This window comes from Motacilla alba, chromosome 9 (assembly GCF_015832195.1).
Source record: "Motacilla alba alba isolate MOTALB_02 chromosome 9, Motacilla_alba_V1.0_pri, whole genome shotgun sequence".
Taxonomy (NCBI): Eukaryota; Metazoa; Chordata; class Aves; order Passeriformes; family Motacillidae; genus Motacilla; species Motacilla alba.
This window is the reverse complement of record NC_052024.1, coordinates 1,649,489-1,664,275: the sequence shown is the minus strand read 5'-3', so window position 1 is coordinate 1,664,275 and position 14,787 is coordinate 1,649,489. Positions and strand designations below refer to the sequence as shown.

The window sequence follows — 14,787 nt, the reverse complement described above, 5'->3', positions numbered from 1 at the left end:
GAAGGGATCAGTTTTCCAGATTATTTTTAATGACACAGAAGACAGTAATCCACACCATTTCTACTGCTTCCTTTGGAAGCTCTCCAACAAAAAGCCTCTGACATAAATCATCCTTGCACTCCTCTGGGTGGCAAGCAGCTCCAAGCAAGGCAGGAGATCTGTCACTCCATACCTCCCGAGGCCTGGCCAGATAATGGGGCTGCGGTCTAATCCTCCTCTCCATTCATGGGAACATGGCTGTGTGATTACCTGCTCTGCAGTACAGCCCCAAATCACCCAGAGATCAGCCCCACAAAGAGCAAACACAATACACAGCTCCAGATTAGCACACCCTGGCAAGGTTCTGCAGCAAAGCCTGCGCTGTGCCATCCCTGGGACAGCTCCCCGGGCAGCTGACTCGCTGCTGTGATAAGCATTACAATCCCTTTCAGCACAAAGTGAGCTTTAACCACACTGATAATGCAGCACATCTCATTGGACAGCCATCAGCAGCATTTTGCACACACACTCTGCAAAAAATCACTTCAGCACTCGCACTGGGATTACAGCAACTAATACTTTGGAAGGGCTTATAAAATCCTAGAAATTAAGAAAGCAGATACACTCCAGCTGAAAAAGATGACAGTACATTCTTGCCAGAGAAACACCTTGCCAAGTTTCAGACTGAAGCAGAGCTGACGGCAATTCTGAAAATTGGATCCAGGACAGAAATCTTGACACAACCTAAACTGTGGGTTGTCGTGTGCTACTGCACACTCTTAAAAGGGGTTTTTGTTTGCCATATCACCTCTGTGTGTTTATTTCTAAAGGAAACCAAGCCATTGTTTTTATCCTACTAAAAACTCAATAGAAATATACAAAACGTAAAAGCAGGTGTTTAAGTTTCCTTCCTGTGCATGGTCCCTTAGAGATATTCAGCTTATCATTACATTATGGGAGCAGGGACTGTTGTCCACAATGCCACCAATGTTACACTCTTCCACATCCATAAAGGCACAACTGCAGGCATCGCTCTCCTTACCTAAAAACTAAATGAAATTCATTTACCACTGTGCTAGTGTCATTATTTTCCCAAGAAAATAAAAGCCCCAGTGAAACATAAAAGCAAAACATCCATTGGCAGCATACATCCCAAAAAAGAGATTTCAGCAGATTCCTGGAATACTAAGTTGCAGGCTAGAAACCATGTAGCATTTTATTTTCAAACCTTTTAACTGTGAAATTCTTACATTCTATCAAATAAATTTCTGCATTATTCTGAGACAAGTATGGAATCATGATATGTAATAATGACATTTATTTTTCATGGTGTAAGGGAAAAATTGTGATGGCAAAAAGCTTCATTCCTCCTCCAAGAAGAGTCTTCACACCAAAATCATGGCACAAAAATACTGCTTAGGATTATAGATGTGCTGCAAACCCCCGTAAGGCATCATGTGCTTCCTTATAACCACTGGTCACACACAAAATGTGACTCGTGCCTGAGGGCAATTACATTTCAGAAGGAAATATGCAGGTCCTTTTCCATTTTTAAGGCATTAAGAGATGTTTGAGACAATCAAATTACTGTTGTTAGACCTTTAAATCAGAAATTATTTAAAGGGGCTTCATGCAGTCAAATGATGTGGCAACAATGACAGTTTGAGTTGTGGCTATATAGGGCAGGAGCTGCTGAGGTGATAAATTATCTGCTTTTTAGTGCTCTTTGTGTGGTACTTTGTACAAAGTTTCTAAACTCCAAGGAAGGTTTACGACTGTCTGCAAGACCAGCTTCTCATCTATGCTGTCAAACTTCAGGCAGTTATGAACTCACAAAAAGCTGAATTCTAAGCCTAAAGATACACTGGGAGAATTATTTGATCATCTTTCACCGCCTTTGGCTTCAACACAACCCTACCAGCAGCATGGAATATATTGCAAATATACCAATTCTGAACAGAAATAAGCCTTAACTGAAATAATCCAACATTTGATGAAAATATCCAATTTAGAAGTTTTTGTCTTCCACTTGTATTAAAACAAATAGGAAGGTGGAGAGCAAGGTTTGTTCCCATGCTGCTGAAAAATCCATTTTTGATTTAAGACTACAGGAAAAGTGAAAGAACAGTTAGTTTTGAATTTTGAACGCCCACACTGGCGACTGCTTAATGAAAGCCAGGCAGCATCACCTTCCAGAGGGAGAATTTTGTTCAAACCGCTCATCACGTGCTCACCAAACACTTGACTCCAGCACTGATGAGCCCGGACACTCCAGCCCAGCTGATCAAACGCAGCCAACCTCTGGAAGTTCCCATCTGTCCTGCTGGGTTATGCAGTGGGCTGTGGGGACAAGCCCAGCTCGGACAAGATCCACGCTGGGTTTGCTGCTCCAGGGGCAGCCGCACCCTGCTGGGCCATGCTGCTGAAGCAGCCCACACGCTGGCTCCAGGCTGTCCCCAGCCCTCACAGGCACGCCAACTGGATTATGCTCAGTCTGACACACACATGAAATGTGGAACAGAACTCCCCAGCTAATTGAAGTCAGAAAGGGGTATGCTCATGGACAGCACCGGGCACAAGGGGAGTAATTTCCCAAAGGCATGTGCAAAAAAATCACAGGCCCCGGCTCACTAGTTATCTAAAAAGTCTTACATATCCATATAATCACCCAAAATGCCTAATACATATTCATTACCTAACCCCAGCTATCCCTGCTTTGTATGACAATGTATTTAAATGAGTCCAAAGTTCCTTTTACACCTGTGCAGTCTCCTGATTGAATTGGGACAGTGGGTTCTGAAGTGGGGCAGTGGCTTCTGGAATGGGACACGGGGCTCTGAAATGGGACAATGGGTTCTGAAATGGGACAGTGGGTTCAGAAATGGGACACGGGGCTCTGAAATGGGACAGTGGGTTCAGAAATGGGGTAGTGGGCTCTGAAATGGGGCAGTGGGTTCTGAAATGGGACAGTGGGTTCTGAAATGGGGCAGTGGGTTCAGAAATGGGGCAGTGGGCTCTGAATTGGGACAGTGTATTCAGAAATGGGACAGTGGGTTTTGAAATGGTGGTCTGCTGAGGTCAAAGTAACCTTTTACTTTTGCCTTGTTGGCAGGCTTTGGACCCCCTGGCTATAGCTCAAGTTTTGGGGCCCAGGTGCAGGCTACGGTCCTCTTCTTTTTCACAATTAAATCTTCATCCCATCCTGCTTCTTTAAACACAGTAAAGACAGGCAGGTGATATATTACCCTAGCTTTAACTACTTTATCTGCTAATCATTAACTATCCCTTATTATTTCTACTCTTCTTGCTATACTCCTGTTTCTATCCCCCCTACTAAATCTAGCTAAACTTTTGAACTCTTTCAGTTTGTTTAAACCCTTGATTCACACACAGATGGACAAACATTGCTTTGCAGGTACAGCATTAGTGCTTGCTCATTCCAAGCATGGCACAGCTTGGTTTGGAGCAAGAGCCCCCTTCTGACAGAAACACACCCACCCTGACACAGAGCACACTTCCCTTCTCCTCAGCCAGCAGCTACACCTGAAATTCCTCCTGCAGTGAGAATCATAAAGGTACCTGACTTATCTCACACCAGCTTTTGCACTGCAACACCACTGACTTCTTCAGTGGGATTTGATCCTGATTTAAATCCACTGCACGTCACAAAATGCTGCCAGAATGGAAGTGTTTCTGCTAGAGAATAGTGCTACAGGGAGAAACAAATGCAGGAGGAATGTGTCAATCTGCTCAGTGCTGGGGTACCAGCATTCTCCAAATATCTCCTCTATTTTCCCACCACCTGGGGGTCTATTTGGGGAAAACCAGGTAGATATTAAGTTTCTCGTGTCACATAAACTATTCATCAACTTGCATGACTTCCTTTCAGCAGGAATAGCTGCTTGAGTTTTTTTAACTGCTGTCACCTCTATCTTAGCCTAATCAAGTGCAACAGCCACCTCTCCTCCTGCACCCTTATCCTCCAGACAAGAACCAAAGATGCAGAAGTGCCACACATCTATTTGCCATTCTTTCTGCCACAATTTTTTTCTGGGTGTGTTTATTTTTTGTCAGGCTCTGAGACAAACAGCAACACAAGCTCAAGGAAAGATATGAGCAGAGGATTCAGTGAAGTGCACAGAGCTGGTGTCAGAGCCTGCATTCAGGGTTGCCCTCATCTCATGAGCCCCAGATTTCTTACTTGGAAGGCAGCAGATGTGGTCTCAGGGAACACACACAGATTGGAGTTTTGCAAGGAAATCTGGAGTGACATATGATAGCCATGCTTAGAGCAGGTTCATTTGCTTTCCTCACTCCTGCAAGACCTTCACAAACTATTGAGATCCTTACTCTGTAAGCAGCTGTGGGGTTCAGATGGAGAGCATTAGGCAAGGTTAAGCAACGTCCACCTTGCTGGATTATGATTTATCCCAAACCTACATTCTTTTCTTTCCAGAGATCCAACACAGAAATATTAACATGGAAACAATTTCACCGAAACAAAGGCAACCTAAACACAAGATACCTCTGCCCACAGAGGATTATTTCTGCCCCAGAGTAGCTGAGGCTTAGGTATTAATGCCTGAACCCAGAGTCCCAGCACTCACTGCAAACCACAACACGCCTGTGTGAAAGGGAAGCCACTGCCACTGCCACCAGACTTCTGCGTGCCACTCCAAGCTGGCACCTTGCCCACAGAACTGACCAGGTAAGACCACCCTGCTAAAGCAGCAGCTCTCCAAGGAATCTGTGATTCCTGCACTCTGCAGTAACTCACTGCCTGCTGGACTTCCATTTAAAAAATCCACCAACTCCTTAAAAAAAGAAAAAAAAAAAGGAAACTTTTACATTATAAACATCACGAAAAGATTTAACAATGCTCAAAAACCAAAACTATCTATACAGACTCTATACAGAAATAACATCTGTGTACATTTTAGATTTTGACTGTAATGACGAAAGAAGAATGACAAATTTAAGTAGCTCCATTATTTGTTTGGTCTCTCAGGACCACACTAATATTTGGCTCCTTTCCTTTCAACATCTTGCATTTATTACAGAGTTCCAGAATGAATGAAAGCTACACTTGGTTGAACAATGGCTTCCTTTTCATGCTTTCACGTCCATTAAGATTTCTGAATCTTTACAGCTTGCCAAAATAAAGAACAACATATTAATATTTTGCAGCAGTAGAATTTAAGTACAAACTGTTTGCAACGTGCTACGGAGAGAACAATGTACAAAGCAGAAAAATCACACCCAGGCATACATCTACATGGCACACAAATCATAAAATTCATCGCTCTGCTTTTTGGGTGTATGATGATTTCTAAACAAGTTGAAAAGAATATGAGCAAGGAGCGCTTAAAAACCATCATTAAACAAGATGAACAAGTGGTTGGGTTTGGTTTTTTTTTCAGATTACTTTAAAAAAGGATATAAGTGCAAAGGAAATTGTGTCATGTTTGCAAAGTCAGAACTCAAAATCCATTCATTCATTCAACTGCTTTTGTAAACAACTTCATGTACCTTTCAGCTTAAATTTCATTTCTGTGACATTTTGCTAGGAGCAAAATTTCCAAGCCTTCGAAGTTTCCTACTAATCTTCCTTATTCATCCTCCTGCAGAACACAGGGCCAAAGTTCTTTATTGATACCCTACTTTCCCATGTGCCTTGCTGGTTTTAGAATGGCAGTCTTCCTATACATAAATACAGTTGCTCTTGATGAAGCTGATCAGAAATAACATGTTAGTAAACACATGTTAATAAACACATGTTAAAAAACATGTCTAATGAGAGAATGATGTCTACCACATCCTGGCTGACACATCACCAGCACATGCATGAAACACAGCAACCTTGCTCCAAAACCATTCTGGGCCAGAGAAAACCCTGGAAGTGCTGAGAATCTGGGCTGAGCAGAAGCATCTCTCGCTGCCTACTCACCTCCTGCAGCTGCTTTTAACAAGGCAGGGCCAAAGCAGTTTCAGAAGTAAGCAAGTGAAGTCAGTTTTGGCTGGAGGGGGAAAAAGGAAGTTTGAATTTACTCACCTTGACAGTCTTTAGAGTTCATCAGTCCTTCACAATATAGACCAGATGGAGAAAAAGCAGCTTTCCATTACTGCGCATAAGGGTGAGGTCTTTATTTAACAGTCTCCCCTTGTCCACATTGACAACATCAGATAAATACTCTGCTGTGTACCTGTTGATAGAAACTTCTGCCCAAGCTGGAAATAAGTCAATGCCTCCTTCTCTGTTCCCACCCAACAGCTATGGACACTGCTCATTAACCAGGAATCAATGAGCAGAATTATTTACAGGCTACTATTACCTCCTTTAAGCTACTGCTTGATTCCAAGTGTAATTCAATACTGTTTATAACTTTTAAAAAAACTATGAAAAGTTGTAAAGGCTTTAAGAAGTTTTAGAAGTGAGACTTTGGGAGCATAAGAACACTTTCCTTCCTGGCCTTTCCTCCAGTGCTGGGAGCTGGGACAGAGGTTTGCCACAGGAAAGCCTCATGCAATATGAGTGTCAGAGCAGCTGCCCACCTACTGGAATCTGGGAATGTGGACAAAGCCATGGCATTTGGGAAAAGCCATTTCCAAATGTTTTGCTGGAAGACTGACTTCTAAGAGCAGCAACAGGAAACACACTGTTGAAGGACCATCTGAAAATTTCTGTTTTGGGATGAAGATTAGTCTTGCTTCTTTTATATGCACAAGTCTATTTTGGCAGCCTTGGCACAGTTTTGCAATTATAGAGAAAATAACCACACCCCTCAGACTGCTGCCCCAGCCAGCAAACCCACACCCTTTGCTCCATAACACAGTCCTACAGGAAACTTCCTTCTCTTACTATTTCTTCTTCTACTTTTTTGTAAATTTAAGCAGTTTATTATACATTCTTACACAGGGAGAAGGGGGGTGAATATGCAGCTCATTTTAGTGACACCAATGTACACTAGGTTATTTTGGTATTTGATTCTATTGAAAATAGAAATAACACCAGGTTTAAAACAGGCTGACTGCTTCAGAGGCTGGTGAGGGAAAGGGAAACAGGCAGTGGATGCACAAGCCCAGGAGATGCCTTAATAACAACAGAATGGGCCAGCAATAAACACAATCATTTGTTCTGCTCTGGTCAGTTTGCCTTGGAAGCACAAAGAATGGTTCCTGTAGACTGTGCTGGGGAAATATATCGAAACTGCTGGAAGAGGAAACCAGAGTGCACATATTCTTCAGACTTAATGGCCTTGGCTTCATGATTTCTTCATAATTTCCAAACCAGCAATGCTTAACAAGTTACAACCACCTGCAAAACTATTGGCCAAAAACAGTCTAGAGACAGCTTTACACTCCGCTGCCCCAAAGCAAAACTGCCCTTTTTAAAGAAAACACTATGTGGAGCAGTTTCTAGAAAATAATTGTTACACTTCACAGAATCAGTTTGGTGGCTTGACTTTGACTCTTCATATTTCACCTTCAAACTTTTTTTGTGAACACAATGAATGAGCTGGTAATTAAATTTAATTGTTTATTATTTCTGTATACTCGATTTCAGTAGAGTTGTACATTATTTTATACACTGTAATTATAGGGTAAAATGACTTTTTTTTCCAAGTGAGCAGTTTCAAGTAAAACCGAGTCAGTTGGCTGGCAGAAAGCTGGAGACCAGATGTGGAATTAACCTTTTATGACACCGCTGGGCTTCTGCTGACAGATAAATAAAGCAAGGAGTGTTTGTGCAGTAGCAGGCTGATGGACACCTAGCAGCAGCATGGTGAGATGATCCAGAAGAGCTGGAAAAGCCCTGAGGAGAATGGCTGGATGTGGCACAAAGCCGTGGCTATCGCTCTTATTTCCCTCTCATCAAAACAGAACTCCTAAGGATGATTCATAAAATTCTTATCTGCCAAGTTCAAACCTGTCAGCTGCTACTTAATAATATCAATTCACAGTTTTAACAGGATTTGCACCAAGATAACTGAAGAAAGAACCATGGCTGTGCTTCAACAACATCATCTGTGCCCTTCACTGGCTTTCCAAGGACAAGTGATTTATAAAAAACACTTCTCACAATCTGTGAGGGGAAAGTCACCAGCAGCTGTGTATCTGTAGGTGGCCAGCGGGTCACACAACTGTAACCATCTGAATTTATTTGGAGGTTCAACAGGCAGAGTTATCTGATTTATTTGATCAGTCACTTACAGGGACAGTGATGACAGTAAGTCACAGCTACAACAAGTAGCACAGAATTCCCAGGGTGGATTCCAGCACAAAGCACTTGCAAAGCAGCTCTGAATGACAACTCTGGAACCATCGCCGTTTCTTTCAAGGCAGACCCACAGGAACAGTCTACATTGCTTAAATTAGGACTGATCTAATTAGTCTAACGAACAAAGTTTCTGCCACACAAAAATGCATCCAGTTTTACTTTTCCAGGCTAAACTCCTGTGTACTGTTGCAAAGATGCACCATCAGCTGAGAAGACAACATTTTACCGTATAAAATAATTCTTTTCTGGTAAAAAGAAACAGCTTAAACAGTATTATCTTAGCAATGAACCATGGCTCATCTCTTCAGGGGATGAGGTAAATCCCTGGTGGCTTTCCAACTAAGTGACTTGCTGTGGGGTGGGGTTGGATTTTTTTACAAATTTTAGCATGGTTATAAAAACATAGCCCTAAGAAGTATGTTGGCCTAACAATCCAAGACTTGCATGGCCTTAGACAGGATGAATACTGGCTCTAAAAAACAGTCTGCCCTCAGTTTGGACTCTTTGGAGTAGACACTTGTGGTTCCTTTGAATTAGCAGAACCTCCAGCACCAAAGACCAGCACACCTTTTGTTCCTATTTTCAATACACAGTGGTTTATTCAGCTATAACTGCACATTTCTCAAAGCTGACAGGGTTGGTAGCCAAGCACCCAGTGAAGTGTGGAGCTCCAGGTACCACCAGGGCATGTCTGATTCTGGGTGACATGTCTGAGGGGTGACACTGCTCCTGGGGATGACAACGTGTCACACTCTGGCACCCAAAAATGCCACTGCCGCTGGGAGATGGTGCAAAACCCTTACCTCGTTCTTCCTGGGGTTCCAGAGCCTGTATTTTTTCACTGTTTAGCAGTTTTTCAGAGCTGAGAATTGCTGCACTACACATGACAGCACAGGGGAAGTTGGTAACTGCAAATAATGCCCATACTGCAATCTCTAGGATTACGACTTTCAGGTCATCTCTTCCCACAGACTGCTGGATAGAACAAAAGGGAATCAACTTCTCCTTGGACTTCCCAAACTACTCTTATCAGAAGGACCTTTGGAATAAACTATTTAGTGTCAACAGTGTAGTTTCCAGAACTAAACCAGACTTGTGGGAGAATCTCTGCAGATTCGTGCCTGCTGTATGGGATGGCTGGAGTGCCTGAGGCAGCACATCATTTATCGTGGCCCTCCAAATGCTCTGGCCTTTATGGAGCAAAAAATCCTCTTAACTGGAACCTGTGCCTAGGAAAGGGCGAGGACAACATTTAAATGACAACATGTGTAAGACATACACACACAAATATCCAGGAGCAAGCAAGAGCACTGTGGCCAGAAAATCCAAAATGCAACTGTGGACACAGCTCATGTACAAGTAAAATGTGGCTGTGTAGAGATACTGTTGGTTGATATTGCTGGTTTACATTGCCTGAGGAGAGAGACTATTCAAATAAATACTGGGCAAAAAAAGGCCAAAAATTGCTTCTGCAGCCTTCCTGCAACTGAAAACCATAGAGAAAGTAAAAGCTGTGCCAACTGTGCCCCGTGCCAGGTACTAATACCAGGGAGAGCAGATGCCATGGCTGGAGAAAGAGAGGGCATTTAACGCTGGTGGTCTCTGGGAGCTCAGACACTGCACAGGGACACAATGGGGCTTGGCCAGGGGCCAGCCAGGCCTGCCAAAGCACGGCAGACAGACTGCTCTCTGTTGGGATGCCTTAGCATTTTAGCTTGTCTATTTTCATACATTTGTAATCCTGCATTTCTAAAGAAATAATAATATGCTCTAAAGTGCATAACTTTAAACTCCACAAACTCTATATGGAGTGTGAGCTGCTGCTTTCCCATTTTGGTTCAGGCACAACAATTCCTCTCCAGGCCTGGCAATCAAGGACACCTCACTGCCTCAGGCCCTGAGAAATGTAAACAGAAGTGAGTTGTGGGGAGCAAACCTGGGGTACATGACTTCACTACCTGAAGCTGTAATTGGAAGATGAACCCCCAGTATGCAATTGGACCAAACTTATAAAAGTGTGAAAACCTGTGACCCATGGTTCATTTTTGGGTGTAGCCCCTGGGAGGCTACATCTGCCCAAAATGTACCTGAAGACCCTTCATTAAATATAAATGCTTTTTATTCCCTTAATTCTGTCTGGCCTCTGTTTTTAAGTAGTCTCAAAAGGTGTCAGGTGCTTGACTTGCACAGTGGCACCAGTGATCCCTGAGGCACCGAGCACTGGGACTTACCTGTGGAGAAGTATAAAATACAAAACATATCTTTAGAATCCAGAGGTGACCAAGGCACCCAGGACACTAAAACGTGTCCCTGGAACACTGCTGCACTGCAGGTCCATGTTTCCTGCAGAAACGCACCTCAGAGTTGCCATAACTTTAGCATACCAAAAATTGAGGTATTTATTTGTATACATCTGATGTATTAAATACTGTCAAGAAAGGACAGTACAAAACAGTATAACACTTGCAGTAGTTAAGAAGAAAGAACCAAAAATTCATCTCATGAGTTAATCAGGAGAAAGCAGGAAGATGCTGAAGACTTTTCATTCTTCTGGGAATCTTTTCATTAAAAGAAAAGCAACAAGACAGGGGTCTCTAGAGAGAATTTTCTCGACCCTCTGATTAAGGAGTTCAACTGGCAGTAGGAAAACTAATATGTTTGTTTCATAAGGTCATGAACTATTTCATGATTTCCAGCTGAATTAGTTAGGTGGTCCATTAAGATCTATTTCTAAAAATCTAAGCAAAAAATAGCTACAAGAGACAGGATTAGTTTAACAAAGATGAAATATGGGGGGACATGGCTTATTTTTCATGGTTTTGTTTAGGTAATAACATAGAAATACAAGAAATAATGTCCAAGTTCCGTTAAAGAGTAAGCTCATAAATAAGACTAAAAAAGTTTTAAATATCTATATTAAATCTGTATTTATCTACAACTTTAAAGCCGTCTATGTGGAGAGCAGTGAGGCAGCCCCGTGGGAGCAGCAGTGCAGCCGCTCCAGCCCAGCCATGCCAGCTGGCCCGAGCACTGCGTCCCTGTGCCCACGCTGAGCGTGTGTGGGCACATCCTTCAGCTGCCCAGGAACAGCAGCAGGGCTCTCACAGAGCCACCAGGCTGGAAGAGACCTTCAATATCATCGAGTCCAACCCAGCCCTAACGCCTCAACTAAACCCTGGCACCCAGTGCCACATCCAGGCTTTGTTAAACACATCCAGGGATGGTGACTCCACCACCTCCCCGGGCAGCCATTCCAGAACTTTATCACTCTTTCTGTAAAACACCGTTGGAATCCTGGATGCCGAGAATTTTAAACTTTCTGTGCTGGAGGGCACAGGCCCACAAGACAATACTATATTTGACCTGAGGCCATGGAGAAGGCTTCCAAAATTGATTGATAACACTGGGATTATGGGCGTGTAGTTTGATTCCAAGTGTGTAATATCACAGGGTGGAAAACTTAAGAGTTTAAGGTTTTAGAATAAAGCGATATGTGGGGCAAGATGGAGGTTTTAGAGAGGTAGCTGGTTGTTCTTCTTCATCTTCTTCTTCATGGGTTTGGGTGGTATTTTGTAATTGGACAGAAAAGTCCGCCTTGCGGACTTCGAGTGATTGGTTTCTGGGTTAAAAGTGAAGAAAATGTAGGTGTCGTTTCGTAGCTGGATGGTTTAGCCTTAAAAGACCTTGTAAAGATCGACAGATAGCCATTTTGTGCCTTGTTAGTGAAAGACTGTAACAAAGATGGGAAAAAATAAACATCTAAGCCTAAACACAAGCTATCGTCTCAAGTGCCTTCAATCCCCACCTTGACAGAGGCAGACAAAGAAGCCAAGAACTGGCAAAAAACTTTTTCCTAACAGCCAACCCAAATTTCCCTAAAGTTCTGTCAGTTATTGCCTGGAAAAAGAGACCAACTCCCACCTGACTAAAATCACCGTTCAGGGAGCTGTAGAGAGTGATGAGGTCACCTCTGAGTCTCCTTTTCTCCAGGCTGAGCACCCCCAGCTCCCTCAGTCCTGCACAGCCACGGTGTGCTTCCCATGTGTCCAAAAGCAGGACCCACAGAACCTTGCTGCTGTTCCCTCTCATTCTGGATTGACCAACACTGACTTCATTTTCACTTCACCCAGCCTTCTTCTCCAGCTTGTAGGGGAGCCTTGGCAAAGCAGACGAAGGAAAACATGAAAGGACCACGGCTAAGATTCGTGCAGAGGCTCTTTTGTACAAGTCATCTTCTAAAAACATTTTAATTAAGCGGCTTTTGCATTTTTCAGGCCCTTGGACAACTCCTATCCACAAAAACCAGCGAGAGACCAGCAAAAAGTATCCCCACTCTAATCTGAGCTGGAAACACCCTTTGGCTTGGTGCACAGACCAGCTGGGTGAGGGCCACTGGGCTCCTCAGCAGCACCCCAAAAAACACTGAACTCATCTAAGACTAAAGGCAGAGGTATTGCCCTTGGAGAAAAGACACAGGCATGCAACGCTTGAAAAACAGAAACCACTCCTGCAGCATCTATTTTCGGCTGTGTCCTCTTGTAGATTGCTCTGAAGACGTAGTTGATACCATAACACTGTAAGGTAATTGAAAGGACATGTTCGCTTGGAGAATCTGACCTTGTTCATGGACTTTCGTTCCATTCTGAACAAAGAATTTCACTAGACTATTGAAAAAAAACAGTGGACAAGACTTCCATGACTGATTTCAATGGAGACTGAATCCAAATCACTGTCAATTTAAGAAAATATTCAGGGTGTTGCTTTTTAAAATTACACACGCTTACAAAACCTCAACTCGATGGAAAAAATTAAAGGTGGATCAATAGCTAAAATAATCCTATATAAACAGAACACATATTTCTTTATGGTGAATAGTTTCCCCTCAATTTATCCACCAAATTCCTTCAAGAAAAGTGACTGGCATGTGTTCAACACATGGGTCAGAGCTGGCAGAAGTACATATGCTGGTGATTTGATAGCTGACCAGATGTGTGTGGAGAACTAGCTCCAGCTATTCCTGAGGGAAGGCACATGAGACCTCTTAGCACTAATCAATCAGAACACCTATTTTTCTCCCGAAATTCCTTCCTTAGAAAATACACAAAGATAAGTTTTTTCCAATCACACTGGCTACAGACATTTTACAGGGCAAGTCCCCATCACACCAAAGACATGAAATTTATGTGCAGGAAACTGCACAGTCCTTGATCAAAATAAAACCACTGTGACGCTGCATTTCAACACTGCCACACATACCCAGAGACCTTTTCAGATGAGCAGGGTTCACAACATCACAAAATTTGCTTATATTCAACAAGTTGCATGTTGCAACCTCATGCTTGCTTATTCATGCCCTGACGCTGAGGTGGGATGACTGGCCTGCAGCTCCCCAGGTCTTCCTTGTTTTTTCTCTAAAAAAGGGTTTCTCCTCTTCCAGTCAGTGGGAACTTGACCAGACTGCCAAGATGTCTCTAATATGATGGATAGTGGCTCAGCCACTATATGTGCCAGTTCTCTCAGGATTGGCATCCCAGAAGAGTTCAAGGGCAGATTTTTGTGGGAATGCATTCGTTTCCTTCTCCTACTTTCTCACATTGTGTTATCAAAGTAATCATTGCACTGCTTCCTCTGTTGCTTAGGGTTATTTTGTGAATTACTGAGGGTTTTTGGTTAAACATGGGTCATTAGTGATGGGAACTCAAGTGCAGAAATATTATACTTGAAATTGAGGGCCAAAGCATCCATCACATCTGTCACGCTGAAGTTTTAATATGCAATTGTAAAAACCTCTCAAATACCTGCAGCTTTTATAGTTCTGTTTAAAGTTTTGCAATCTTTGACTCAACAACTTAATGAAAAATAAAGGTTGCAGATAAATCAATCTGGTAATGAAAGCAAATTAGGCATTCTGCTCCAGCAGAATTCCAGCACGAATGAGTACACTGAGATTGACTGCAGCAATAAAATTGAATGCTCTCCTGAATTCCAATTCAGAGCTTCCCTTTCCAGGAGTTTCAGAGGAAGTTAAGCAAACAAGTTTTCAGAACTAAAGCACCAAAACTGTGATCTGTATAAATGGTGCCATAAGCTTTGACAAGCCCCAGCCTCTCTTAATTCTTAAGGAGTCTCTTAATTCTCATTACAGTCCTGCCTTTCCAACACCATGGGTTTTAACACAGCAAAGCCAATCCATTACTTTTATTCACTCATTAAGACAAAAAAAGTTAATTCTAGACAGAGAGTTTCACAGTATGGTCACTCTTGCTCTTCTATCCTAGAAACTCAGTTGATTTTAATCACTGAGTGCTGTCCTAAATTTGCACAATTTACACTGTATTAAGAATACTTAATACAGGGAGCAAACAGATGCTTAACTAGACGGCGAAGTTTAAGAAGGATTTATCTTCTTAAAATGCTTATCTTCATTTCAAGGTCACATGGAATCTATAAAAATAAATAATTTTTTGTACCTTGCTCATTTAGGTATCACATTTCTAACCTCGTCAGATTTAAAAAATAAACATGAAGTT

General features: G+C 42.5%; 1 protein-coding gene across 2 annotated transcripts in view; it reads right to left on the bottom strand.

The window, feature by feature from the left end:
* Positions 1-14,787, bottom strand: part of LOC119704448 (glypican-5-like) — a 342,560-nt gene that overhangs the window by 260,449 nt on the left and 67,324 nt on the right. The window lies entirely within an intron of this gene.